The 27,903-nt window shown below is 43.3% G+C and overlaps 1 long non-coding RNA gene across 2 annotated transcripts; it reads left to right on the forward strand.

Annotated features, from left to right (window-relative positions):
* Window positions 1-12,571: 12,571 nt before the first annotated feature.
* Window positions 12,572-26,828, forward strand: LOC125758316 (uncharacterized). Of its 2 annotated transcripts, XR_007415991.1 has the most exons (5): window positions 12,572-12,852; window positions 13,703-13,831; window positions 15,537-15,676; window positions 18,007-18,107; window positions 26,634-26,828. It is a non-coding gene; the product is annotated as an uncharacterized LOC125758316 (long non-coding RNA). The 2 variants fall into 2 exon arrangements; XR_007415990.1 differs by lacking the exon at window positions 12,572-12,852 and having other exon boundaries at window positions 13,650-13,831; window positions 26,634-26,822.
* Window positions 26,829-27,903: the final 1,075 nt, after the last annotated feature.

Consider the following 27,903-nt stretch of genomic DNA (forward strand, 5'->3'; position numbering starts at 1 on the left):
CCGAGCATGCCGTCATTCTGCCGTGCTTCAGCTGACATCGGCGGAGCCGATGGCTTATCGACAATGTTGGAACTTTCTTGTCTCCCTTCAGACAGTTATACATGCCCTGTTGAGAACGTCCTGCTGCGTCGCGGCGCTCCAAAAGTCCTCGTCACCGACAGAGGTACGGCTTTTACGGCAGAGCTAACGCAAACCATCTTGAAATAGAGCCACACCAGTCACCGATGGACATCACCCGTAGGCGAATGGCCTCACCGAGCGGCTAAATGAAACCCTCGCCGACATGCTGGCAATGTACTGTACGTCGACCACATGACATGGGACGCCTGATATCTTCCGCGCATAACCTGAAGTTAAAAAGGCAGTGTAAGAAACGGCGCACATATCGCGCCGTTCAAGTAGTTCACGGAGGCCCCTCAACGACGTACGCTGGACGCCGTGTTGCCGGCCGTGAGTGACGAGAATAACCTCGACGTTGCGCTCTACCTTCAGCCCGCCGAAGAAGCCCGGCAGCTCGCCCGCCTAGGATACAATCGTAATACAATAGAGCATTAGGCGCTTGAATATTTGTAGCTTAAGCTGCAGAATGCCGCTGCATGAATTGCTGTGCTAGCACAAATAACAAAGTTCAAATATTGTACCGTGCTAATGCCGCACGTAACACTCGGGGCGCGAAGTATCGCCGACTGAATAGCTTGCATTCTCTTATTAGTTTCTGCTATGACAATGACTAACAACTATCACTAGCACAGTCACTTTTCTACCAAAAAAGGTGGTCTTTAGAAGAATAACTGACTCAAATTAGATGGCCACTTCGTTGACCAGCTGTTCAACGCCATCAAAAAATGTTGAAACGTTATAACACATACCATTAACTTCATGGGCCAAATTCGAAGTACTTTTGTTTTGTAAATGTGTTTGCCACTGGTCGGCCGACTTGACTAATGTATCCAGCATCAAAATTCACTCAAACATTACCGCACGAATGCTTTTAGCGAAAGAAGTTTTAAGTGAATACTAATTCTCTGCATAAATCGAGCCTGTCATCATATTTATAGCGCTATATCCTTTCAGCCGCTGAATGTGTGGCGCGAGCGCTCATATACTACACGGACAGTTTACGATCTCTGTGTTTACACATATTTACCCGCGCGCGTGTTTGGGTCAAGCGTAACAAGCGTATTTGCTTTTGTGATGTCACATAATTTGACTTTATGAAAATAGTAAAAAGCTCAGCAAGGCGTGTTGCTGAGCTAGTTGGTTCATTACTTGAGAAAAATAGGTATGGTGCAAAAAAGACCGGACGAAGTGAAGGCACGTTTTGTCGTTTGAATGTTTCCAAATCAACTAGCCCGCTGACCAACTTTAACGAACTGACAAACACGTGTTTGCCACGCGTTTGTCAGTTCGTATTTGCACTTCGTTGCCGTCCATTTTGTGACATACATATCTTTTTCAAGTAAAAATCTCGCTCAACGATTGCTTCCCACGTGCTTTCAGAAACAGTCGCATAAAATTATTATTATGGCACGTGAAATACGATGAAAAATGCGGCTCCAACGTGGTGTACGTTTTCATGTAGCGACATGTGGCAACAAGTGATGCATCGAAAATTCGACGAAAGCCTTTCTCAAACGGCATGCCCATAGACATGCTGGGGGGATCGCACACCATTGTGGTAGGCTGAGCCGTGCTTTCAAGAAGGGAGAATTCGACTTTTTTTTTCGTCTTCTTCAACCTCTACTCCCCCCCCCCCACCCTCCCTCCCTCCCTTCCCCTCGTTCAGCGTCATTGTCGCGAAACTCGCTTGACCAGGCAGGGTAGGGTGGCCGTACCGACGGATGGACAATCGTAGCTGCGGGAGCAGTTTTTTTTCACTCCGACTAGCAGAATTCTTCAAGAAGTGCGGTGTGTGGACATGTGTGGTGGAAAGTCAAAATCGTGCACGGGACGGATACGCGGCAGGATTTTGGCATTGTTTTCGGCAGAGATCACCGCAGCGAGAAACCAGTGGCCCCCTGCTTCCATGTTGAACTCGCTCACCACATATAAGGCCACGTTTTCACTACTGTTACGTGTCATCAGATTTTTGTTCTCTTCTTATCGCGTATTTTCCATTGACCATCGTGTTTTGTGTATTCTGATATGGTGCGCTTGCATTGTTTATTCGCTCGTGTTTGTAGCGATCCAACGGGCACACGTGAGTGGTTTTTATGCACGATTCCTTTCTGTTACAATCTTACCTTTAGATTAGGAATGCGTGCGTGTCTATCTTGTTTTAATGTGAAGTTCATGAGATCTTGTGGTACCGCTCGCAATGTTTTTCGCGTCGCGTGCAGCAGTTTATCCATCTTTTTGGCCCTTAAGTTATCACTGAAAAATTGCAATTCCCGCCTAAAGGATAACGCTAATTTAATTGCCAGTCATGTGTTGCGAATGCCTACCGTTCCTTAGTGAACTTAATAAACGTGGGGGGGGGGGGGTGCTCCTCTGCTCGTAATTAGCTCACGCGTATACCTAATCTTCTATTCTAGTTGCCACTCTTAATCTCGCTTTTTCGGCAAGCCGCCTAACATTATCTTTCTTTTCTTCGGGTCCGTCTTTAATCCTACTTTGATGCTGCTTTCGTTTACATCTCCAGAATTTTTTTCGTGATTCGGCACCGTCGTTACTGAAAAGCGCGATATCGTCCGCAAAACGCAAATAGCTAAGATATTCTTCGTTAATCCTTATTCCTATTTTTGGGCGTTCTAGTTCTTTCAATATTTATAGTGAATGTACCGCGCATACGTTGATGAGATTGTAACTCTTCGCATAGGCGTGCGCACAGTGGGGCAGGGGGGCGGCCGGCCCCCGTAGTCACCTAAAAAGAGGTGGGCGCAAGGTCTGCCAAACACATTGACTTAATAGGGAGGGGGGGGGGCGATTAACCTTCACCCCCCCCCCCCCTCGGAAAGGGATCCCTGCTCATGCCTATGATTTTGCGCCTGACCCCATTCTCGATTAGGATTGTCCTGCTTTTTTTGAGGAATACGGTGGCTGTGGGGTTGTTTTAGGTGTTGGCTGCGGTATCTGGAGATGTTTAGATATTCCTTTATGGCATAATTATTCCGGAACTGCTTGCGTGTGTTCATATCTGTGAATAAATTTGTGTTTATCACCTTGCAAATGTGTTGCTCCTTAATTTCTCAGACGCATGAGTAGTTGGTGCAACAGGCCTTTGATCAATTTAGTTGTGTTAGAGACAATATTGACTTTCGCTCTCGGCCTTGCACGGTTCGACAGAATTGTGGGTCTTAATCGCACACTAAGACATCAGTGGAGCAGTCGTTCTAATTAGGCAGCATTTTTCGAATATGGCACCAATGGTAGTCGATGAATGCCGCTGGGCCGCGAATAGTCTATTTTAGCGCTGCTGATTTACAGTACAGTAACCACAGTAATACGGAGCTGCCGTGGTCGGCACGCAGCCATTTTACTTTATAACACGTGTATCAGCCTGCCTGATCAAGTTACTTTACGCATCGAGCAACTACCGCCGGTGTCCCCATATAAACTAGGTGCAGACCACGACGGTACAGTACTACCGTACTTAACGCATGGTAAGCCACCACTTCTAAAACATAATAACGGGTGTAAACGGTCACGCCGGCGGCTACCCGACGTCGGCGGGGCCGACACCACGCCAGCACCGGCTAGCATACAGAGGCCCAATGACGGCTTGCCATCATCGGCTGAATAACGGCAGGCCTGTCTCGGACCGACGCTGGCTAGCCCACGTCGGCCCTAAGCCGGCAAGCCCGCATCGGCCCAACGGCGGCTAGCCCACGTCGGCCCTAAGCCGGCAAGCCCGCATCGGCCCAACGGCGGCTAGCCAACGTCGGGCCGATGCGGGTGAAAGTAGCGCGAGCGTGATTTGCCGACGTGGGGCCAATATTGCTGCCGTCATTTGCCGACGTTGGGCCAAGATCGGTCCAATGGCGGCGTGCTGCCTGGGTGATTCAGAGTTTGCGTACGTGTCAACATAATCGCGTGCATTTATGATCGCGGATTCTTTGTGGATGTCAGAGGTTTTCGTCGCGATAAGTTGACGAGGAATGTTTCGCCGTCACTTCATCGATTGAGCGACTGCCAAAGATGTTAGACTGCACGAACTTTTCTTTACAGCTCCTTATATTTGGAGAGATGCAAGACTAAAACAAGCTCTGAAACAAGATCTTATATGGCAAGAGAGTAAAACAACCTTTTACTCTCTCGTGCGATACAGAAGTGGAACAGGCACTTTACTCTGTTTCGCCAGGAGGAGGGAAATGCCCTTTCACTCCTCCTGGCAAAAGAGAGTAAAGCGCCTCTCTGTAGAGAGAGTATAATGAGATCTGCGGGAGTAACACAGCTCTTTAACTGTTACTACCGGAGTTTCAGTTTTTAGAGTGTGTAGCGTCCCTGCCTGTCCAAAGAGACGTGCGAAGTCAGTTTTTGCAAAACTGCCACATGTCAATGATTTTTATTGTCAGTAGAACCTACGGCGTGATGTTATTCTCAAGAACAACGCAGAATATGCGAGTGCTTTACTTATTATTATGGCGCGTCCTTCCAGTCTGCTCTCTGCAAGCTAGTGTTAAAATTAAACATCGCCGTATGGCTTCCCGTTTCTTTGCGTCCAAATTTTCGTAAACTGCGCTAAAATTACACAGACATTAGAGACCACTAAGATGATCGCTAGCTCGCGCGCACAACCTTCAAGCAATATTTTGTGCACAACGTTGATTATGATTACACGAGCAGTTGTTCAGTGCCACTGTCCGAGATATACTAGAACGCTGGCCATTAGCATAGGGGGTTTACTAAAGTACGGCATATACAGCGCATCTAATGCTCGCGAATTCTCTTGATTGTACTACATTATTGTTAAAAGGGTCCCCTAGAATGTTCCCTCGAGTACAATTGCCTTTGAACTTGCCGAAAGAAAATGAGAAGCAGTCCATTTGCGAGAGCGAAAGCTGGCTCGTAGTGTTTATATTTGTCTTTCTTTCGCGTTCCTATTGAGCAAAAACCTATGCGAAAACGTTGACAAACCGTCCTGGTCATGCAGAAAGACAGTCAAGAAAGAATGTAAGGCATATAATGAGGGCATGCTCACCGTAAGGCAACGGAGTCGCGGAAAATCAAAGGGATAGTAATGTCGCTGGCAGACAGCCATTTATGCAGGTAATCGGCATTCCTAATGCAGTCCGGGCGAAAGAGAAAACTCTACTTTTCTCCACAGTAAGACTGCCGCAACCACTGCGTGGTCGGGTCCCGGTCAATGCCGCCGCAATTTGCATCAGAGTCGCGTATAAAAAGAAAGCGCAGAAAGATGGAAGGTCCAGGAGTGTGACTTGACTATATGCCTGGCGCAATCAGAAAGTAATAACTCGACCGCGCAGTTTCGCAAGCTATGTCCGACTTAGCACTCGTAGGCTACGATCTGTCGAATACTCGGGAAATTGCACTGACATCTACATTTACTGGCATTGTTGGTAAAATTGCGGTCAGCGGTCACTCTGAATTTGCATTCCTGTAGAGAATTCCAATTATCTATATATTAAATGCGAAGCATTTTATAGCGAACCCAAGGCTCTTTGAGCGTATCTATCTATCTATCTATCTATCTATCTATCTATCTATCTATCTATCTATCTATCTATCTATCTATCTATCTATCTATCTATCTATCTATCTATCTATCTATCTATCTATCTATCTATCTATCTATCTATCTATCTATCTATCTATCTATCTATCTACGTTTGGGTGCTCTCGGGATCACCTCCTTAACTATGTGTAGACCAGAATTCACATGAGAGGGTAAGAGGATTTGACAAATATGACTGTCTGGTAATGATATGAATAACGTGAAAATCCTGTCGCGTACGTCGTCAAACCATCTCCCCCAGACACGTGTGGCACATACCCGTTTACCACGGGCCGTGGTGTACGGGTATTCGCCACAGGTTACTGACCGTCTATATCTACCCAGGAACGGCGAGAACAGACAATAGTAATTTAAATGCGGGAGCGTAAAGAAAAACCGACATTGGCAGCGATGACCCGACGAATGCAAAGAATAAAAAAATTCGGCTGATCCCACGCGTTGTGGGAATCGGTTTCATGCGAAGCAGTCAGCGGGTACTTCTATGTTGTGCTTTATGGCTTTGAGCCAAGCGTTACGAGGTGGATCGTCGTGTTTTTGTAAGTGTAGTAGCTATGTGCACACTGTGGGCTTACCGGGCACGTCAACAACACTGGCGTTTAGAGGGAAACTTATGATGCGACGTGACGTCAGCCCTCACGTTAGAGTACATGCGTCAGTATTATCGAAACTAAGTGCACTTTATGGTGCAATCATGTGAATATGACACATAACTTTTGTTAATGTATTCCACCGGGGTCGCGCAATCATTCTATATAGCTTGCTGAATCGTAGAAATGAAAATATAATGTTTATTAGACTGCTATAAAATCGGAGCCAACACTGCAAGCACAGACGTTGATCTGATATGACGTTTGTATCGTAGGAGTACATATGTAGTGTTTATTGCTTTCTTCGACAGGTCTAACCGCTTTGTAAAAACACTCCATGCAGGCGCAATGTCGGTGCAACGTCAATTGTGGTGGTGGTACTGGCTACCTAATTTTATAACAAAGCAATAAACACTACATATGTGCTCCTGTGATACAGGCGTCATGTCAGGTTAAGGTCTGTAGCGTTCTAGTGTTGTATCCGCTTTTATAGCAGTCTAATATACATTACAATTGCATTCCTATGATTCAGCAAGCTTTATTCAAGCGCTGCTCGACCCCGGAGGAATACACTAACGAAAGTTACGTATGATATTCTCTTCATCGCAGCGCACAGGGCACTTCGTTTCGATAACACTGACGTATGTGCTCTAACGTGATTGCTGACATTACATCAGACCATAAGTTACCCTTTAAGCGCCAGTGTTTTCGACATCCCTGGTAACCCCGCGATGTGTATGCAACCACTACAATTACAAAAACACGTCATTTCACCTCGCAATGCTTGGCTCATAGCCTAAAAAAAGGAAGCACGAAACTACTGACTACCTCGCATGAAACCGATTCGCACAAGGCATGGGATCTGCCGATTTTTGTTTAACTTCTGCCCATGTTCTCTGCTTAGCAAAAAAAAATATATATCTAATTCCATTTTTCGTACAATTTTAATGAGCTACGGCAGTAGAGAGACTGTTCCTATATGGACATGAACAACCAGCATTTACGATGGTGGACTAGATTGGGTTGGTGAGTCGTATTAGTTTCCGCATGCGCGCCAGAACACGTAGTTCACGCGCGTGCGGAGTTGTCAGACAGGGAAAAAAAAAGGGGGAGGGGGATTTTTCCATGGCGAAGTATACGTGACCCGTTGTTGTAAAGTAAAAGCTCTTCAAATGAAGTTACAGAAGTACCACTCGTTTCAACATTTTTCATCACTTATAAGTTATCAGGCAGGATAACCGGTGGTCATTAAGGGTAACTGACTGGATTGGAAGAGATGGCAAACGCGTGAGGAGGAGACAGAAAATTAGGTGGGTAGATGAGATTAAGAAGTTTGTAGGTATAACGTGGCAGCAGAAAGCACAGGACCGGGTTTATTGGCGGAACATGGGAGAGGCCTTTGCCCTGCAGTGGGTGTAGACAGGCTGATGATGATGATGAAGTTATCAGTAAACGGAAAACGTTGTCGCTATATTCTGGCGGAGGCTGCCGCTTTTCACACGTTGATTATCACTGAATAAAAACTGAAAAAATGAATCGGTAACTTGAAATGCAGAAGTTTTCATTTTCACAAGCCCGCAACTGTCTGGGAAACATAGGTACGATGAACACTCACAATGTAATCCAGTCAGTATTCATAAAAAAATGTCATCGTTTTCTGAGACTCATTCAAGGGCTTTCAATGCTTTCTGATTAATTTTCAACGAACATGGGCCCAATACTGTGGCAAGTGAGGAAGTTCTATGCAAACACACATAAACAGCGACTCGTAACGAGTCGCTGTTTATGTGTGATTCGGCTGGGACAGCAAAGGTATGTCTCAAGATAATTACGGGAATAATTGCTTCGATGAATCTCTCGAAAAAAGCGGTCGCGTGACAAAACCTAAAATGCATTACGTACAAGTATACTAGCCTCGTTTGCTTGTAGGGATTCAGGCAAGGTCTGAATACCCACAAGGAATTTAGGGGTTAAATCTGGGAAGAGGAAGATTCATTAAGGTAATCTGCAAGCACTAAGAAGCTACTGCAAGCAAGGAGGCGCTACCGTCCTTCTTACTGTTATCCTTGCTACTTTCGCTCTAAGACAAGCCATCGTCGTTTTAAATGGCACGAAAGAAATCACCTTTTGAGTAACCTTCTACGAATATTTGTGCGCCTCGCTTCTTTGCAAGAAAAAAACTACAGGGCTGCAGTAGTTGGCGCCGTGTATACACCCCAAAACGCGGACCAGTACTCTAAGTTTATATGTGTTACTTCGCATAAGGGAATGAATCCCTCGAATGAGTCTCAGAAAACGATGACATGTTTTATGAATACTGACTCGACTACATTGCGAGTGTTGATCGTACCTATATGTCCCAGACAGTCGCGGGCCCGTTCATGATGATGATATTTTTCTGATAGGTCACACATTACGCCTAGCTTAAACGGTTAGCATTACGGCTAGCTTCGCTGTTAAAAAGCAGTCATTGCCTGAGCGAATGAGGTGGCTGCAGGCAAACGGGCACCAACAAACGCCTGAAATTTCTTTTTAACAAAGTTGTCTCCCCCTCCTCCTTTTCAATTGTATTTAACACTCGTATCTGAAGATGTGGCTGCAAGGCATAACGGTGCAAGAATTGCTCATTAAAAGAAAAAAATATCATCTTTCAAGCAGATTACAAGACAATTCTAAAACCAATATTGGTTTTAGAACCAATAGTATTTACTATTGTTTTAGCAAAGGTCGCGAAATAAATTAACCTTTCGTTTCCTCGAGAGCCCGACTGACACTTGCTTGTTATGCCAACGTACACTGCAAAAACTGTCCTTTAGATTCCTTCAGATCCACGAACAAGATCTACGTAGAACTTACAGATGGCTCTCATTATATGGAAATAGGGAGTACATGTTCGTAACTGCCAACGGATATATTGCTTTATTTTTATTTAGGAGAGAGTGTTCTAGAGTCCTAAAGAAAAAGAAAGTCCTAAAAGTCCTAAAGTCGAAAAGCCTTAAAGTTGACTGCGCTATTAAGTTATTTTCCAACCAAAGACCGTCACGTGGCTACTTTTCTTGCGATAGCAATTATACCGGCACTCTCGACGGGTTTTTGTCGTCGCCGTCATGTTCAGTATAAAGTCCAAATTGATAACATCCAGCCGCGCATCGTAGGTTCTACCCGTGAGTAAAAGCTCGCGAGCAGCGGCGACGATAGCGGCTGATGCAGAGATCAAACGAGCTGGCCTATCTGCGTCACTCGGAGGGCGCATGCGATAACATCCCCCCCTCCCCCCCCCCCCCCCCCGTGTTAGACCTGCCGTCGATGCTGCTTAAGCAGAAACGAAACGGCCCGCCCGTCTTGAATGAGCATAGAGGGATGCGAGGGGGGGGGGGGGGGTGCTTGAGCAGCAAAGGCGAACTTTGATCCGAAAAGCGCGTTCACGATCGCTTGCGCGCTCGCTATCTCGCAGGCATCAGCAAACGGCTCGTATACTCTTTTACGCGCGCTCTCAACGCGAAGAGACTGCGAAAAGCGCACCTCTCCCTGGAGCGGCCGTATTCTCTTACACCAACCTTTTGTATAGTTACGCGAGATCGGATCCAAAAGAGTTAGCTGCCAGCCTTCCTTCGTATAACATTACAATTTGTTGCCTTCGCATTCATTGCTTCGCGCTTGCGGTGAAACTGTGATCTTTTTTTGTTCAGACACGATGCGTTTACAGAAGGCCTGGGGAGCGTGCAACTACCACTGTTCTCTATGTGAGCGGTTTAAATCTTTAACCTTTTTTTCAGGTCAACCGAGAGTGGTTAAATTTGTTGTTTTGTGCATGTTACCCTCGCGAGCAACGAGGGTAGACAATATTTTGCTGCCGTCCTGACATACTGGCAGACTGTCTGCGTCTGTTTGCCGCGAAGTAGGCATGTGCGAATATTCGAGCACTAGGAATGTTCGAAGGAATATTATAGTATTCGAATTCGCTTCGACACGAATTTAAGGTTCCGAAATTTCAAAGTATTCATAATGAACGAATAGGCGTATATTGGACGGCATGTAACCCACCTGTGAAGGTGGTTTCACTGCAGCCTGAAAGTGCAATGCCGTGAAAGCACCTAACCAACAAAATTGCACAATGCCGCGAAGCCCCACTTCAAGGTTAAATTAACATATTACTCCGACATAGATTAATCATTTTCAGGGGCGTAACCAGAAATCTTTTTCGGGGGGGGGGGGGTTCAACCATACTTTGTGATGTATGTTGGTGCGTGTGTTTGTATGTGTGCGTGAATATATGCGCAAGCAAAATTGAAAAATTTTGAGGGGGGTGGGGTTGAAACCCCCAACCCTCGTCTTGGCTACGCCCCTGATCATTTTTTTAAGTTTAAAAGCTTGTTATACGGCTTATATGTTATAATATGTTATATGTATAGTAATTTTTAAAGTGTGACGTATTTTATCGGTTATAACTTGCATCTTACTGAAATTGAAATTCTGCTACTATTTGATGCTACTAAACGCTACTAAACGTAGCGTTTAGTAGCGTAGCGCTTAGTTTAGTAGCGTTTACTTGCAGCAAAAAGAATGACAGTCTCACATGCCTCGTTCCAATTTAAAAAAAAAAAAAACTCTGTGCAGGTTAGTTGGGCCTCGACAATATTTATGCTAATTTTTTTTTATATAATGTGTGATACATACTATTCGAACTATTCGATTCAAAATTATTCGACGTAATCACTGTTCGCTTCGAACCTAAAATTTGCTTTTCGGACATCCCTACCGCGAAGGCTTCTGTGCGGCGTTCCACGGTGCCTAATAGACAAGGACACAAGGAACATGCGGCGCTGCTTCGTATTGGTGAAAAGCGTCCCTTTATGAAAGTCTCCTTTCGGGACTGTGGCACGGGAGTACAAACCGGTTCGCTGCAGCGGCGGCGGCCTGCGCATCAGCTTCTCTGCAGTGCACGATTGCTATAGCGGCATTTCGAAAACAGATGAGCAACTCCGCCACATAAAAGTAACATTTACAGTAACTCTAGGGTGCAGTAAAGCTTTAGGGTGCAGGCGCTCGCAGCGACCCGTAGCGGCCGCCGCTACGGTCGTCGAAAATTAAAGGGGGGAGGGGGTAAGGGCACCGGTACCCTCATAGGCGTGCGAAGGGGGGGGAGGCAAGGGGGCGAGAAGGGGGGGCGCAAAGTCAGCCCTATACATTGTAGGGGGGGCGAGAAGAGGGGCGCAAAGGCAGCCGCATACATTGACATAATAGGGAGGGGGGCGCTGCGACGAACCTTCGCCCCCCCTGAAGGGGAACCCTGCGCACGCTTATGGGTACCCTGTTCCTCTTAGATCCGACCCTGGAATTTTCGTGGTTGTTGCAATTTCATTCCGAGCTGCGTCTTGAGAGGTTCGTGCATGCTCGCGTGCGACTGCAAATCTTTCTAGCCTCTCCAACGCAACATGCCTAAAAAGAAAAAGACAACCTGTTCCATGACGTTATGCAAAAGAACTCGTGCAATGAAAAGGCATCGATTCTCATTCAGAGCTTCTACGGATCCAGTATGCCTGCAAGAGTGGGCGTGAAACATCAAGGGAGGTCCCTCATGTGTACATAAATTTCATTTGACTGTTCGCTGATTCTTACTTCTAATTAATTATTTTTCTTTGTTATATGCACCTATCTTTTCCTTTCACTGTTTACTCACATTCTGCGCGAAAATATCTGTCTTTGCGTCTCATTCACTGTTCATTTTATTTTTGTTCTTGATATAACCGCTATAATTGTCAATGAATATTTCAATCATTGTACTCAAACATTACTGCGTGAAAAAGAATGTTGATCAACTAGAACGGAAACCCCGAATCTCCTACCAGGCACTGCTCCTACATGTTTGTTCTCTACGCCAGCATGTGCCGTTCAGAAGAAGCTAATCTGCCCGCATAGTCTCCAGAGTTTTCTTTTCGTTTTAGAATTTATCAGCGCCATGTGTGGCCTACACAACGAGCTTATACCGAAACTACAAAGCTTGATTTCAACGGGAAACTCCACAGAGTGCAGGCTCACACGCGCGAAAGCACGCCAGCGAGCGGCAGCGCCGTCTGCACGCTGGATCGCGCAATCTTTCCACCTGGCAGGCGCGCTCACGACACTAAGGAGACCTTCCTAGCCCGTATAGTTCTGCGTTCGTGTGATCGTCGTGCCGAGTTCTGTTTGTGCGGTCGACTTTTAACGCGCTACCTCGCATTGTGTGTATTGTGTGTTGTATTTCGTGGTTACTGACGTAAGCGCAACTATACGCGGTACCAAGCAAATAGTCACGAGATGCCGACCGTGCGACTTCAATCTCTGCGACTGCTTTGTTCGGTGTGACCGACGGACGCGATTCATAGTTTTGAAGAACACCTTCTTCAAATGTTTCCGCACGTCAGTGAGTAGCAGCGCCGCAATCCTTTGTCGACGACGCGTTCTGTGGCCCTGGAAAATGCCTTTACGCTCGGGGACGGCCGGTAGCTCGGCGATTCCTCGCTTGGCGCACCATTGAAAACCGGCGGTCATCCAGCAGTGTACGCTGCCAGCGTATTTTTATTGCCAGAGGTAAGTGAACGTTACGCTTCGTACATTGTGAGTTATTGTTATTGTAGTACGCCTTGTCGCCGAAGAAAATCGCATAACGTGTTGGTAGTGTATGCGGTTGTAGTTGTGAGGATTGTGCTCGCGCATGACATTTGTCAAGAACGTAGTCGGTAGTGTTATGAAGTTGTGGTAATTAGCTCGCTTGCACGCACTGCTCTACGCTAATATTTGCTGAAAGGAGACAACATTTTTGTCAGGCTCACCATTGTCATGCGTTTTATGCATGTCTCTTGACAAATTACTTGGAGTAACGCCGTGAAACCGAAGCTTCAACATCCATTTCGTTCGCACTAGCTCTGAAGGAATAATCATCAGCCACCGTGTGAATCGTGAATCGGTACAGTGGGAGAAATAAAGTGTATTTAGGGATGTTTTCTTTAGGCGTGCATTTTATTTGTCATTTAGTAACGTGACCCTCAAAAGCGTTTAGGTTAGCATTCTTGGACATTGCTTATCATCTTTCAAGCAATAGATAACATAGATTTGCTAAAAATGCAATTTCTGCAGCATGACATTGTATTTTGTTCAGTTGGTTTGCCCCATTTTTATCCTTTATGCACGTTGACCTAATTTGACAAGCCGTACTTTCAGCTGAATTTTCAATTGCTTTTAGCACTATATGTGCGTCCGTGTATTGAAGTCCCACCTCTCATCGCATAATAATAGCTTGTGAAGAACAACGCTTGCCTTGAATTAGCCATTTATCAGAGCTCTTCCTCCCTCCTCAAAGGGCAAGGTGCTGCTCGCACACCTGGTTCGGCTTTTCTTAACCTTTTTTTTTAATGCTGAAGTTTTTTGCAACGTACTGCAGGTAGCAAACAGCAGTGCCACAACAAACAGTGGAGTGCTGACCATGCAGTCCAGAAGGTGGCTGAGGCAAGTATGCTATAGGAGGTGCTTATTCAGGCAGAAGAAATAAGCATCTGTAGCCAACGTAAAGGTAATGTACAAAGTTCCATTTAATGAAGAAGTATCTTGTTTTGGGCTAGTCATGTCGAAGGGAAACAATGAGCGCTAGATAATTGAGATGGAAATGCAGAGTAACAATGTTATGTATGCCAGCAACCAACTTAAATTTATTCATGCAAAAGGGTTATTTCCAACTGGTTCATTTGGGGGAAGAGCCCACAGTTTCCACGAATGGGCATACCTGGTAGCCGTTGCACAACCTGTTACTGTGTTTTCGCACTCATTATTATGTGCCACTTACTCTTGTGACGTTCCGCCAAGGTGAAATTACTTCACACAAACAGCAGCGAGAAGGCTCTTGCTAGCCAGTTCAATTAAGACAGCATTACCGTAGCTTTTAGTTCCAGTAAACCAGGTAAGCTGTATAGAAGAGCGTACTCCATGTTTGTCATCATGGACAGTGCATTTTGCCTGGGAACATGGCTTAGTTTTGAAAAGGAAAATGTTACCTTTCTGTAAAACGTGGTACTGGGAAATGGCATTGTGCCAAAAATATTAAGGTTTATGACTTCTTGCAGCACGCATAGTTGTACAGGGATGTTAGCGTTTTCATAAATGCAATGCATGGTGCCTGAAGAATATAGCGGCCCACTTTAAAATTTATAACTTCATGATTTCAGTATCTGGGACAGACTTTACTGTATACGGTTTGTTTCTGGAAAGCTTCAACCTATCTTGCAATTCTTCAAGGCCAATACTGAATTTGCTGTGTACATTTGGCTGCACATTCTCATCACTTATGCTAAACAACAGGCTTGAGTGATGTGTGGAATTCTTGTCAATCAATTTTATTGATTACCTCGGACGATCTATTCTGCTTCCCACAGTTATTGGGTGCTTTGTGTGCATGTGCTATGCATGCTAGAAATGAAAACAGGGAAGGCAGCTGGCAGCATCAACGAGTACAATGCCCATAGGCTATTATGAGGTGCGAAATGTTGCCACTGCTAGAATTTACATTATGTGTGCATGGTACAGCTGATTGTGTAATTCAGCACTTTCCAGCTACTTACGCAGTTGGAGCAGATGTCGATCATGTTTACTGTGGTATGGCACGGCCACCAAGTTTGTGCATTCTGCACACCAGGAAACCTGACACGAAGCAACGTATTGCTGTGATGGCAGCTAAGTGAGAACGAATGAGTGTCTTCTCTGTAGATTTGTCAATACCATTACAGAGGCTTGTTAAGTGCATTCAAGCGGCTTTAGCTATGCACTTGCAGCTACAGAGCCAGTAAAGGCAGCCAATTTCATCATCAGAGTTCACTCTGCAAATCCCACTTTCCATAAAGGGCATTGTTTTGTGATAGCTTAAGGTCAAAACTTGCTCAATTAAACACTTCTTGGTGTCTGACATTACATGAATTATGATAATTGTTATATCTCATGTGAAATTATGCCATTGTTTTTTTTTCATATTCTTACTTTGCATACACACTTTACGACTGCACCCTCCCCAACCGAATCTTTACTAGTGCTACATTCTGTTATGGGTGAAAACAATTATTGAACTAAAAACCAGGCCAAGGAAAGCAGTATGATGCCCTGTAATGTAGGAGGATGCCACTATTGCAGTGTTTAGTCTAGAGCTGAATTTAATGAGAAAGGGCAGCAATGTAGGTCATCTGTCGATATTTGCAGACCATAATTGTGTTGTGGTCATTTTGTTATCGCAGGAAGCATCTTCAAAAGGCAGTGCTACAAGGATGTGAGCAGCAGTTTCCCTTCAACGAACGGGTCAAACTCATGGAAGCCACGTGCCTGCTGCTTCTGGCCTACACAAACATGCAGCCACCATAGTAAAGTTCTTGCAAAGGTGTGAGACATCCCTATGCTGCATGGATTGAACATGTTATTGCCTGTTTTTTATAGCTTATAGTAATATGTCTACAAGTGTACTTCCTTCTAGTGTATATTTACATTCTCTTAAAGGGCCAGTCAGCAGGCTCCGACTTCTTTTTTTTACACCTCCCAAACAAGCTCGCTAATTCGTACAGAGGGCCGCAGGAATCACATTGTGCGAATCTCAGACACTCCACTTCTAAAAACAATAACCGCACCTCCTCTTCAGCGCTTGACCAGTCCTCTTTGCTAGCGAAGTGGTGTAATGTTGCCTATGAGCAACATTAAGTAACACTGACTGCTGAATAGTCCTCTGCAATACGAAACGGCATTTTGGCTTTGTGATGATGCAGTATCTGTGGTTGTCACAAGTGTTGCAAATTGGTTTATCTCGCCAGTGCTTTGACTGTGCTTCCTCACCGCACCGCTCTGGCACAGTGGCACACCGAGGAAGCCCCTCTTCAGGATGGTCAGGCTGAGCGAGAAACTGAAACCAGCTGGAATGTTTGTTCTGTCCCCTGTGGCTTCATTATTACCACTTAATAAAAAAATTCATGTGACAACATGTTCACGTTGTACAAGCATGCAGTTGTCACAAATTTTAGACTCCGGGGTTGTTTAGGGGCCCTTTAGCCTTAAATTATGAATGGTAAATTCACACGTCACGTGGTTTTCTTGCTTTATTTTTTGCAATGCTTATTTTTAAAATAGCATGTCAGCTTCTGTGAGTGGTAATTTATACATTTATCATACAAAACATCCTGCTATATTCAACAAGTGTTGTTATAGATTTTTCATGGCACCAGAGCCACCTGCTTTTTGCCGTGTGGCAGCTACATGGAAGTTCATTGCTATGCTGCTTTGTTTAACTGATATCTTTTCAATCAATGCGTTTCACAGTCCAGGGTGTTTGGTGTATTTGCATCTTGATGTGTTTAATATCATACAAGTGATGGATTTTTTTCTGTCTTCTAGTGTTTACTTTGCAGCTATTTAACTGTGGTTCTCAGGGGCATATCTAGACAGGAACATCAATTCTGCTAAGCTTTGGTTCGAAAAGAGACGCTGAACAGGAGTTCCTTAGGTGCATGCCCTGAGCACCAGCCCTTTGGATTACAGAAATATCTAAACTGCATAATGTCTGCAGCTCCTTGCTTAATTGCATGTCTTTCTTCAACCTACAGTTCTTTCCATAATCCTTAACATTAACCTACATTACCAAGTGAACATCCCCCGCTGCAATACAGTGGTTATAATGGTCAGCTGCTGATCTGAACTGTGCGAGTTCGATCCTTGATGGAGTGGTTGCACTTTCAGTGGAGGTGCAAATCCTAGAGGTTCCTGTGCTTTTAATTTCACGTTTACACACAGAACCCCATTGTTATTATTACATCAGCAAGTGGACAGAGTGGTAATTCTAGATTGTATACATATTTAGTATAACAGACAGCTGAGCTGGTTGGTAGGTATTCATGTTAAAAAGGCAGGGCATGCAAACATGGACACAAGAGAGAAACCAAGACACCACTAACGCCAACTGGAAAGGTGGACAGTGGCACAAAATAAAGTAGACACAGAAACTTATCTGTGCATGCCCAGGCAAGAGGCGATACCCATCAATCTGGCACGCGCGATAGTCTACGTGAGAGATAACTGCTCAAGCATTTGATTTCTTCTTTATGCTAGTTAATCGACGGTTCGCTCTCTTGTGCACTGCCATTATTGATATGCCAGGCCTCGACAATTGGACGCATTTCTTCATTCATGTGCTTGTACAAAACTGCGTTCATCGAATTTTGGCGTGCATTTACGCTCTCGACAATGTAAAGGTAGATTAGGTGATGAGCCTCCAGTTAGTGATCTCAGCGTTTTAGGTGTCTTGACTCTCTTGTGTCCATGTTTGCATGCCCCATCTTTTTAACATGTATTCATATAGTGCGTAAGAGAAATAGGTTATCTAGTGAGTTATTTGGAAAGTAAGTTTAGGGCGAACACCAATATAGCAGTGTAAATTAAATTTAAGCGATGAATGCATCGGGCTGGATTAGGATACGATATAATGGCGAAATATAGCCGCTTGCTCTTTGCTTATACTTGTCTCAGTTTCTTGTCTCGTATGCTTTGACAATGACTAGGTGTCGTGTTGGATGCTACTAATTGGTTATGAGCTATACATAGACAAAGCAGCGGCTGTTTGGATGCTTTTTAAACAGCTACCTTATGGGGAGAGAAAAGTTAATTTGGGTTATGTGAGGCATGCTAAAAAAAGTCGACTTGTTTCTGATGTTTTTGTTTTCCTGGCAGACATTCTACACGAACTTGCCCAAAGGCGGAAGGAAGGCACGCACAGATGGACGCACAGAAATCATGGGGCTGCCGTAGAAGCTGTGAATGAGCATTAACCTGTGAGTATGTGTCTTAAACATTTTGCTGAAGCCTTTTATTTTGGCTGAACATTCTTATCGATGCTTTGTATTCCCTGATTTGTAGTGCAATATTGTTACACCCTGTTGATTTCACAACAGAGCTCTTTAGTCTGGTACAAGGCCCAAAAAGTTCGACCTAAATAACCAAATTGTGGCAGCCAGTTGTTTCCACAATTAATGCATTAGTGTAAAAAAAAACGCAATAGACGGAGCACAAGAAAAAGGAAGACACAAACAGTGCTGTGCTCGTGTGCTCAGTCTTCTGAACTGCTTTGTTTACGCTCTGTCATACCAACACACACAAGCATCCATTTTAGCTTATGTAGTAGTCCAGCTCATACACTTGGTAACGTTCTCCAACAGCAGGATTACCGGATATCTGGCTTGTGAAGTCAATCTAAAGTGCATGCCTGTTCGTGTAGACTTGTGTGTATCCACCATTGAGATGGAAATGCAGCTGTGTTTTAATATTTTAGCCAGTATAGCTCGTGAATGGAATTTGGAGCTGTGACAGCAACACTTTTATAGGGGGCGAGTTACTAAATTATTGTAGACTTGTGTGCATCCACCATTGAGATGGAAATTCAGCTGTGTTTTAATATTTTAGCCAGTATAGCTCGTGAATGGAATTTGGAGCTGTGACAGCAACACTTTTAGAGGGGGCGAGTTACTAAACTATTGTGTATTTCTCGATGTTTGCATGTTATAAAACCATAGCTGGTTAAAATTAGTCCAGATTTTACGCTATTTCTTAACATATGACCTTCCGTACTGTTCGAAGGCATTGAACCATATGAAATGCTTTGTGCCTTTGTGTGTGTGCCGAAGGTTAGGAGTCATTATACTAGAGATAGATAAAAATAGGTCAGAGGTTAAAATAAAATTTTCGTAATCAACTTCTTCAGAGCAGGGTTTTGAAGTAATTTAGCAATACAAGCAGATTAGTGCTTCATTTTAGTGTCTGACAGTGCACACTGTTTTATTTTAGTACCTATTTGGGTCATTTCACGCCAGTGTGCCAGGTCGTTTTTTGACCATTTCCAATATTTTGTAAAACTGGTGCTGTTATGTTTCAGTGTGGGAAGTAGTCATTCAAGCGTTATTTTCCGGGAAAGAATTGCATGATGCAGCAAAGACCTTTCAAACTTCGCATGCAGAAATGAAGCTGTGTCAGGCAAATTAATTGACACATGGGTCGATTCCACGAAAGATCGAAAAAGGGTGTATATTTGATGTTTCCGATTTTCCTGATAGTTTTGTATGTTGTGCACATATGATTGCACAGCACGAAATCGCAGTTCGTTTTCAAATAAAAATTTTTTTCTCAACACAGCAAAATTCGACAAGTGTCGCCGGTTGACGACGACCATTTTACGAAGAATGCGTTTTCGTAACTTCGGAACCATGCTGGCAGCTACTCAAGCTATATATTACAAATATCTTTCTTTTTGGCGGAAGTAGAAGTAAAGAGGAAATAGCTCTCATCATTTCATGGAATTCTGAGTAAATTATGTATTTTTAAAAATTCACGAAAAACGCTGCGTTTTTGAAAATCAGTCAAATTTGGGACGCTATGGCTACTTCTGTGAACATCTTAGCTTGTTCATATTTGCAGTATGAATAGGCCTTTATGTGAATAATGAACCTCTGCATTTGTATTTCTCTAATAATTTTCAAAGTAGTAAATTTTCACGCTCGAAACACCAAAAAGAGAAAAGTGCTCCTCCATTCAAAAATCTATAATAAAAAAAACCCAATCCCAATTTTGTTCAAAGTCCCCCAAAATGTTCTCAAAGGACTGCAGAATGATATTATGAAAAAACATGTTGCATCATTTTTGTTAGAACAAAAGCAGAAAATGTCAAACATTGTGTTTCCATAGCATGGTGGCCACTGCGTAAAGGACATCTCTAGTAACAAGAAAATACAGTAACACGTCTTTTTTCTTCTCTGAGCTTCGCTAAACAGCAGTAATGATCTATTGTTGGAAAGTGGGAACTGTTTTGTGAAGAAAAAAAAGATCGTTCCAATTAAATGCATTTGCGACACCACTTACATTCCTCGTCGACGGGCAGCACGGACATTTTCATTCCTCTGGATAATTTTTTTTTAGTAAATGCGCTTATATAAAAGTAACGAAGCTAAACGCGAAATATGTGTAGCTGAGTCGATCATGCATTGTAAGAATGTGAGAAATCGCAAATGGCGGCAGTGGTGAACGGCGAGTACCGCAGTGCAACCTAAGCACAGCAGCCACACATTGTTTTCCAGGCTTTGTCGCTATGCACGAGAAAAAGCTGGGGTGTCGATTGCGTTTGTTACACGATACATTTTTCACCGCTCGTCGCTCTCCCGCCCGGTCTCTGGATCCGCACCGTGCGGATCGTGTGGCGGATTGTGTGGCCCGCGCTACAAGCACTCGTGTAAACGGAGTAGCATGCGTTAGGCGGACAGGTGCAAAGGGCGGCGCGATGGACGCCCGCCTGAGCAGACGACAGCAACGAGTACGGCTGTGCAGGCACGTAGGCAAGGGAGGGGCCCGGGGGGGCCCGGGCCCCCCCCGAAATTTTTCCAGCCTTCTATATTCCCAGGCAACTTTTTTTTGTTTTTGCCATGGAAAGACTTTCTTTCAAACAATTAGGCCTTGCCCCCCCCCCCCCCCCCGAAAAAAAATCCTGGCTACGTGCCTGCGGCTGTGCCAGTCAGCCAAACACCACCTGAGATAGAAGTTAAGCATCCAAATTGTGCTTCACTTTGATGCGATCACTATCCTACGCTCTGAAGGTGGCTATGGGTAGGCATTATAGCCATGGCCGAGATTTTGTACGGACTGCCTCATGGTGCACAAAAAGAAAATTCCGCTGCAGCAGAATTTTCGTTACGTAGAAGATATCGGATCGAGACTCTTTTGCGGAGGGTCATGAAGCAGGATGCGCGCTCAATTCAAGAGGGAAACCAGATCTGCCAGCACTTTTTCAAGAGAAAGAAGGATATGCAAAACAAAGCAGATGCAATGCAAACAAAACGTGTTTTGTCCATGGCCAGAACTGCTGCCACCAATCTTCACGTAATCGATTCTTTTTAAACTCTGCATTGATCACATAAGGTTTGACAACGTACACATTTGGGCCAACAAAAACCACACCTCTTGGCGACCGCTCTCCAGAAATTCATTTCCATTCATGAAGGGACCTTGGCTTTTATACCAATCTCTCAATTCTGACACACCACATCATCATAAGAGACGCATGGAGGGAATGCGTTCTTTAGCACTCAAGATATGAATTATACTCGACTGCAATAGATGAAAGAAAAAGAGGGCTACAACTGAAAGTGCCTACTGTGGACTGAGGGATGTCTAACACTGGCGTGAAGTCGCAAACCACGCGAATGCATTTAATTGGAACGGTCTTTTTCTTTACCAAACAGTTCCCAATTTCCGACCATAGATCATTACTGTTGTTTAGCGAAGCTCAGAAAAGAAAAAAGACGTGTTACTGTATTTTCTTGTTACTAGAGATGTCCTTTGCACAGTAGCCACCACGCTCTGGAAACACAATGTTTGACATTTTCTGCTTTTGTTGTAATAAAAATGATGCAACATGTTTTTTCATAATATTCTGCAGTCCTTTGAGAACATTTTGGGGGACTTTGAACAAAATTGAGATTGGGTTTTTTTTATTATAGATTTTTGAATGGAGGAGCACTTTTCTCTTTTTGGTGTTTCGAGCATGAAAATTTACTACTTTGAAAATTATTAGAGAAATACAAATGCAGAGGTTCATTATTCACATAAAGGCCTATTCATACTGCAAATATGAACAAGCTAAGATGTTCACAGAAGTAGCCATAGCGTCCCAAATCTGACTGATTTTCAAAAACGCAGCGTTTTTCGTGAATTTTTAAAAATACATAATTTACTCAGAATTCCATGAAATGATAAGAGCTTTTTCCTCTTTACTTCTACTTCCGCCAAAAAGAAAGATATTTGTAATATATAACTTGAGTAGCTGCCAGCATGGTTCCGAAGTTACGAAAACGCACTCTTCGTAAAATGGTCGTGGTCAACCGGCGACACTTGTCGAATTTTCCTGTGTTGAAAAAAAATTTTATTTGAAAACAAACTGCGATTTCGTGCTGTGCAGTCATATGTGCACAACACATAAAATTATCAGGAAAATCGGAAACATCAAATATACACCCTTTTTCGATCTTTCGTGGAATCGACCCATGGTTATTGCGTCGAGCTATTACTACAAAGCATTTGTTTCTTTAACATAGTCACCAATCTTTCATGACTATGATAGTCGAATTTATTTTGATTTCAATTTATGCTATTTGCAGTCGTGAGGAAACATTGCAAAATGCACCATTTTTAAGTATATTGTAAAAAAGACTGAATGTTTCATGTGAAATATATTCACAGTATGCGTTCAGTGCATATACCAAGGGTTGAAAATGCTGCTGGCAAAAAGAAGCAAAAATGTCTTCAAAATTGACACTTGGAAGAAGTAGTGTTTGAACCCATATTGCGGGATCTCTTTCACTGTGTAGCAATCCCAGCTAAAATGTTGCCTACACATCATAGTGTGCTTTCCTTGTGTGATAATTTAGACAAAGTTTTTAAGGTGTAATATTATCTTCAAGCGAAAAATAATTTTTTCAAATGAAAAATAACAAGCCTGTGGGAAGTTTCTTGGTGCTTTGCCTTCACTGCACAGCGCATCATTGTTCTTGCATGGTATTTCAGAGAGAAGTATTGCTTAAATCTGCAACATTTAGACTTGCACTATATTAGCACAGGGGCACCCGCGTGAATCCTGTGCCAATGTGCTGTGCAGCGAAGGTCAAGGAATGAGACTGTACAGGCTAGGGATTATTCACTTCAGTAAATTTTTCCTTGCTTACAACCAAGCAGTATATATTTTTTTAAATGGAATATAAATTGCCAGCAAAGTATACCACACAATAATGTCTTGGCGACATTTCTGTTTGGAATGCTACATAGCAAATGCTAAGCTGCAATATGGGTCAAAAGCTATTTTTTCCGACTGTTACAGTTTGGGTGGAACGTTTCTGATTATTTTGTTTTCATAGTAGTTTTATGACAAAGTGGATATCTATTTACTTATTTATTTATTACTTGACAATACTGCTGACACCAGTAAGCAGTATTGCAAAGTGGGCTACAGGGATAAGTTACACATAAAATGATCTTGCTAAGCAAAAACAGGAGCATAACATATACAAAACACAAGATAAACCAAGAACATCTATACAACCGTCTTAAGGAAAATGATAAGGGAACAGCACAAAATACAAAGGCAATGAACTTTAGAAATCAACCTTCGGTATTCCATACGAAAGAATTAGTCTTTCTCCTGATAAATGTTAACATTAGAACTTCGGCATTTTGCAGTGTTTCCTTATGGCTGAAAAAATGTAACTTGAAATGCAAATTAGTAAACTATTTTAGCCATGAAACACTGCCACCCTCAGATTAAAGAAAGAAATATTCTGCATTAAAACGGGAACAAACAGCGCTGGACATGGGATGAAGAAAGAACAATAGACGAGGGTGCTGTCGCCCTCGTCTACCTTTTTTTCCGTCCCGTGCCCAGCGCTGTTTGTTCCCGTTGTAATCATGTACTAACCAGCCCAGTTAGGTGCTCTCCTGAAATATTTTGCTCTAATTGCTCAAAGCAATAACTTTGTATAAGTTATCTTGCATGACGCAGTTTCACATCTGTAGATGGATGGATGCTATGTGTGTTCCCTTTAAAGCGAAGCATTGACATGCAAGTGGCCAAGCTCAATTTTTGAATTGGCTTAATGCCTTACCTACCTGAATTAAATTTCTTTCCTTAAAAAAACTTATAATAGGTAGCTTATTTTTCGGCATTGTACATAAAGACCCTGCAAGTTTGTTTTTGGCTGTTCTCGCTGCTTTTCCACTACCAATCCTCCATCTGTCTTTTACTGATTTCTCTTGTGGATGTGTTCATCTTTATCAAGCTTTCTTTAAGCCTAGGGCTTCATGAGAGCTAGTTCCCAATAGCACATGGGTGGACATTTTTACATTTATTTAAAAGGTGGTCCGTCATTTCCATATCTCTCTCACAACCAGTGCATGTGACGCCTACTTACTGGATGTCACTTTATGACTGCATATTCTAAGACAAGATTAACTCGCTTCAGACATTGCACTAGCTTATCATATGCTTCCCTCCTTACTTCGTCCTTATTCTTGCAATAGTTACTCACAGCTTTTCATTTTTAGTATTTGCTATCCATTAAATCATCTCCACCTCTCTGACATTGCACCTAACGCTTATCGTGCATAAAGTTTAATGCATGCTCTCAGCATCACGAAATTTCGTCCTGGAAATTATCACTTGACTACAGGTATGATCTTTTTAGCAGCATGATCTTTTTCAACAGCAAAGGAGTTCGTTAAAAAGCCACCTTTTATACTTAAAATGGGGATGACTAATTCCATACCTCGTTTATTAAAGTTAACCTCTTTCAATTTCCTTACGCTTGTTCTTTGTGTTGTGCTTGCCTCATGGTCTGCAGTCTTTATGGATCTGGTATATTTAAAGAGTTGAATAGCCGGTCACCTGCTTATGACACTGCAGCTTAAGCATTGCACCCACTATCATTGCCATAATAGCATTTGGTACAGTAGAGGTTTGTAATGAATGTAACGAGATGTACAGCTCATGAAATAATTGTTGAACAACGAATGTTGTTGGAGCTAGTGATTCAACAAGAGGACTCGTCTTTAGAGGGGCAATGAATTGCATCAAGGTTGCTGCAACAACTTAGACACATCAATTTGTTGAAACATTGGCTCCAACAACACGCTTTGTTCAATGGTTTGACATTCATTCAAGCCGCCATCTTCAGCTCAACTTTTGTCGCGTTAAGATGTACAGGATATACAACTGTCATGTTGTTTTCTGATAGAATTCAAGAGCTATTGACAGCAAGCCTTGCTTCTCAATTTAATTCTCATCCTTTACGTTTACGCTTTAATCTTTGTCATCTTCAGCCTTATTATATGTGCACTGCAGCAGTAGCCCTTTGCAGTGGTCTACAATTTGCCTCGCCTTGTGCGAGCTGATTCCATTTTACACATGCGCAATTCTTCATTTCTTCACCCACATAACTCTCGGCAGCATTAAGTACAAAAATTGTAACTGTTAAGTAGGGGTGTGCGAATATCAAATTTTTCGAATACGAATCGAATACGAATATCCACCTTCGAATATCGAATCGAATATCGAATATCAAACGAAAAATGCCTCCACAGTAACAATATCTTATTTAACATGTAGCTATCGAATCGAATATCGAATATCAAAGGAAAAATGCCTCCACAGTAACAATATCTTATTTAACATGTAGCTATTTGAAAAAAAAAAAAAAACATTAACAGCCTGACTGGCAACACAACATACACTGCTATCTCGAGAATACAATGTCCAGGCTAGCACAATGCACATCACAACACAATCAAATATCACGGCACAATGAAAGTAATGACTAGATGTTATCATGAAGAAATATCAGTTGCTCCACATGATCAGGCAGCAGGCGCTCCCTTCTAACAGAGACAACTCCCCCCCCCCCCTGCCACTGAAAAGGCACGCTCGCTTGGAACAGAAGTGGCTGGTATAGGGAGGTACATGGGGCAAAGCTTTGCCAGACTGGGGTATCTGAAGGTGCCTACAGTCCGCCACCAGTCACATGGGTCACTGTCTTTCTTCAGAAGTGGTCCCGCATAGTGAACGAGTTGTAGTGCGGCACGTTACGGCCGCATAATATTGAAAATGTACGGTTACATGATCGCCAACAGCGCTGCACGTCGGAGATGCACCAGCAATAAATCATACGTATTGGGGCGCTTGTCGCAGGCAGTGATCGTGCCTCCGTGTACTTACGATGTTTATCGCTCCTCTCGGCAACGTTTTTAGCGATACGAACGCAGCAGAAATGTGGAAGACGAGTTATTTTATGCATGATAATCGAATCGCATATTCGATTTTTTTGAATATTCGAAGTTATCAAATATTCGAAACTTTTCGAATACACGATTTTCGAATCGAATACGAATATATCGAATGTAATATTCGACGAATATTCGAAACTTTCGAATATTCGCACACACCTACTGTTAAGACTTTTGCTTCAACATCATGACAGTAATTGAATAGAATTGGTAATGCACGTAAATAAATACTCTTGCAGTTAGAACGTAGTGTGTTTAACCCTGAATTCTTGTGTACTATAGCAATAAGTCTTCGTGAAATCATGCTGCTTGTTCTTTATATAATGAGAACGAGTCCAGAAATATCTGCAAAATACCGTTTCTGCTTTTTTGATTTCTGAAACAGTGATGCTAAGGGAGGCCACGTGCACATGCACCATGGCAATGTTTAAATGTGTATAAATTCTGAACATTGCTGTTGCTCTAGGTGTTTTCTTTCACTTCCTTTTCAGACGTACAGAAAGGAGCGAAGTGGAGCTGTCCATGGGCCGTGCACACAGTTTCATAAGCGGGCTTGCAACACTTTTGACAAATATGTTCCTGAATACATCTGCCAAAGTGGCATTTAAAGAAGCATGTAGTAGTGTACTTCACTGTTTATTTGGCATGAAGCAGCAGGTATGCTTCCGTCATCAGCAAGTTCACACAGTACAGTGCATCTACACATGGCATGCTACCCCCACATCTACCAGCTCGGGATGTGTAGCTTGATTGTAAAATGTTTACTTTGACTTAACACAACAATTATTAACAAAATGACATGAAAGTTTTGCCACCTATGCAGGCGACATTCTCAGTATACGCTGCCAAATATAAGCGGAGTTTGACCAGTCCATTAGTCGCACATTTCCTTGTAAACATCTCGTAGAGGGCCGCTGTTGTTGTTGCAAGCCAATGCGCCGTGATGAATGAACCATGATTCCAAAATGTTTCTTTTCCTCCGACCTTTGTACACGAGGTAGCATCGTCGAATTGATTAGGTCAAAGTTATGCCTTGTCATTCAGCAGCGTTCAACAAGCTCCGTCTTAGAACATGTTGCATGGGTGGTTTTCGCAACATCCTCTTTGTGTTCTTTAACCTTCGATTACCTTCTTCAACCCATTTCGCCTATGCAAGTTGTGTTGCAATCCCCACATTGTACTTTGTAGATGATCCCGCTCTAATCTTCGGCGGTGTTTGTGTATACCTTGTCCTTAGGACATGTGTTCACAAAGCCCAAAGACCGCACACCTGCGGATGATTAGAGCAGGGTACTCTACAGAGTACGTTGTGGGGTTCACGACACCTCTTACATCGGCGAATCGGGCAGGAAAATGCCAAAGACGTTCAAAGAACACAAAGTGGGAATGCTGCTAAAGCCACCCATGGAGCGCATTTTAAGACAGCTTGTTGAATACTGCTAGACGACAGGTTATAGCTTTGACCTTAACAATGCGACGATGCTGGCTCAGGAGCGAAGGTGGAGGAAAACTATTGGAATTATGGTTCATGCGTCATGAAGCATCTGCTTGAAACAACAACCACAGACCCATACCGAACGTGTACGTGGACGTATGTGGCTAGTGGACTGGTCGACCTCCGCTCACTTGTTGCCAGCGTATACCGAGACTGCCACCTGCATAGGTGGCAAAGCTTCTATGGGATTTTATGGTGCAGTTGTGGTACAAAACCATTATATTGCATTAAGGCAAATGTGCCGTATTATATTGGACAGTACGGGC

This window comes from Rhipicephalus sanguineus, chromosome 1 (assembly GCF_013339695.2).
Source record: "Rhipicephalus sanguineus isolate Rsan-2018 chromosome 1, BIME_Rsan_1.4, whole genome shotgun sequence".
NCBI lineage: Eukaryota > Metazoa > Arthropoda > Arachnida > Ixodida > Ixodidae > Rhipicephalus > Rhipicephalus sanguineus.